Here is a 2927-nt window from a genome sequence, read left to right as displayed (position 1 = left end):
TTATCAAAAACGCCATTAATATTATCCCAATTATGAGAGTGGAAGATCCACTTTGCAATCTCGGACGATTAACCACGTTTCAATTCGGTTTATTTTACTTAAGAAAACAAAAAGTTATTGGAAATTTTAACTGATAACTTAACTATTTAATAGACGTTACGCCATCTATTGTTAATATTTACAGTCAATATTTTAGTTTTCTTACTGGAATATAACTAATAATTTAATCATTTCAACAGTTTAATCACTTTATGTAATACAAAATACATTAATTTAAAAACTATAGTAAGGATATAGATAATTTCCTCTAAAAATACTTATTAAATTATATAACTAATTATAGTATATTTCCCCAATGAAAGAAATCCTAAAATCGTATGAGCTTGTGTTAATGAAATGTAATTTTCACTTTGATTTGATTAAGACAAAGATATAAAAAAAGAGAATGTAAATTATCAGTTAATCAGTGAAAGGATGTAGGAACAATTTGCAAAAGCAATCAAGTATATAGTTTAATGAATTCCATGGGGTTCCTTTTATCGGTTGATTCTGAACGCTGCGAAGGGCGTGCAATTTTTTTTTACACTCTTTCTCACGTCTTGCGTCCTGCTCCTTCTTATTTTTAATTCCGGAGGGTTTTTGGTAGAAGAAAAGGAAGTTTTATTAAGTCCTCTCGGAATGCCTCTCCGAACCTCACCTCCTTCACCACCACACCACCCCATGAGCTAATGGCGGATTGGTTCTTTATTTGCGCCCGTATTTTGCTTTAATTAAGGTATTGGCTTCAGATTTGCTGAGCCTACTTTATATTCAGCAGCATCGGGGGTCGCCATTAAGGAAGTTCGTGTAATAAATATTCTTCAATCGGCTTAAGCTGAACAGTGGATTAAATCGTGCATGTGTCACACGGAGACGATTGATGATTTTTTTTCTGTTTGAGAAGGGGTGGATTTCTGGTTTGGTTCTGTGGGTGGGTGGACGGTTGTGCTTCGCAGGAAGAGTATAGGAGAACGTGGGGGCGGTTGTTATGGGGATTGTTGGTATCCCGGAGGCAAATGGTGCGTGTTTAAATATTGACACAGATCCATATGAATATGTTTATTGGATGGATGTGAGTGTGTGTGGATATATATATATAAATTTGAGCGTTGTTTGGGGTTGATGTCGGGGGCATCCCGTTGGGCAACAGACGACCGTGACGGGGCGACGTCGTTCTGAAATCACAAAAAAAAAGAAGGGGACAACGGCAGGACAAGAGGACGACGCACACACGCTCCCAACGTGAATCATCCCTTTTTGACAATTCGCATAAACGCCGCAAACAACAAAAAAAAAACTTTTCTGCGTTATTTCACTTTCATGTCTGTATGTTAACACGAAACGGAAGAGAGATAAAAGCAACAACAAGAACTGAAACAACTAAACACGTATTTACATACTTCTCTCACCAATCTAAAAGCATCAAAGAAAAAAAGCAGTTTTCAGCTTATTCATCTTCAACTCTATCTCCATTTTCAGTTATTATCTCCAATTAAGTCAACTTGTATTTAGAATAAAAATGTTGTATTCACATAACTATTTCAATTTTTCTTATAATTATCATCAAATATAATTTGTGAAATAGTTTTTTTTTTAATTTAAACTATGTAATCTAAATTATTATTATCAAGTGAATTAGGAAATATACCATGAATATATAAGCTTCGTACGTAGAAGTTTTGATTGGCAATTTAATTGAAAGCATAGTTATGTATTCGGTCATTGACGAGCAAGGATCTCCATTTGCTTCGGATGTTTTGGTAGGTGTCCACTAACAACGGACGTGGTTACGACCCGACACCTCCCAGATATGTACACCCGCACTTAATGGCTACTCAAAAGCACTAGTTTGCAATATCACACCTCCGCAGTTTCACTAATAATTGAACTAACATTAAACTTATATTATAATATTTAAATGTGTCCTAAAACATTACCTTTTCCACAAAGTATCAACATTTCATATACACAGTTTTAGATGAAATATAGTCACAAAACATAAACAATATTTATGGGCATAAACATGCAATAACAAATGTGTACAAAGATATTCAATATTTTCTAAAACTAACTAAAAATATCACAAAGACATTGAAACTAATTTGAAATTTGTATGTTCGTGCGAACGTTCATATGTATACCAATAAAAATGAAGTAAATGTGGATTAACCATCCAACTATTTCTATTTATGTAAATAAATATATAACAGAATATATACAAAAAAGAAAATAAATTGTTATCAAAAAAACTTCAAACAAATTTTGTACGAGTATGAATTATTTGCTTATCTTTTTCATACTATAATATTTACAAACAATTTTTTCACAAATATTCAGTAAATTTATGTTATAGTAATAAAACTGTTACTAACTACGAATTTCTATCAATAAATGAGGTTTTATTAATAAAAAATCAGTTTAAATGAAACATATTTTTGTATATTTATGTAATTTACTTCACTTAAAAATAAAAGTGATAAAACTTTTAATAAACTTTGTAATTGTATTAATTTGAAATTTGTACGTTCGTGCGAACGTGCGAACGTTCATGTGTATACCAATAAAAATGAAGTAAATGTGGATAATGTGGATTAACCATCCAACTATTTCTATTTATGTAAATAAATATATGATATTAAAAACTGTCAGAAAGTATAATCAGCTTAAATATAACAGAATATATACAAAAAAAGAAAATAAATTGTTATCAAAAAAACTTCAAACAAATTTTGTACGAGTATGAATTATTTGCTTATCTTTTTCATACTATAATATTTACAAACAATTTTTTCACAAATATTCAGTAAATTTATGTTATAGTAATAAAACTGTTACTAACTACGAATTTCTATCAATAAATGAGGTTTTATTAATAAAAAATCAGTTTA

The sequence above is a fragment of the Nicrophorus vespilloides genome, unplaced genomic scaffold (assembly GCF_001412225.1).
Source record: "Nicrophorus vespilloides isolate i.1.1-1 unplaced genomic scaffold, Nicve_v1.0, whole genome shotgun sequence".
NCBI classification, from domain to species: Eukaryota; Metazoa; Arthropoda; class Insecta; order Coleoptera; family Silphidae; genus Nicrophorus; species Nicrophorus vespilloides.
This window is presented reverse-complemented; position numbering follows the sequence as displayed.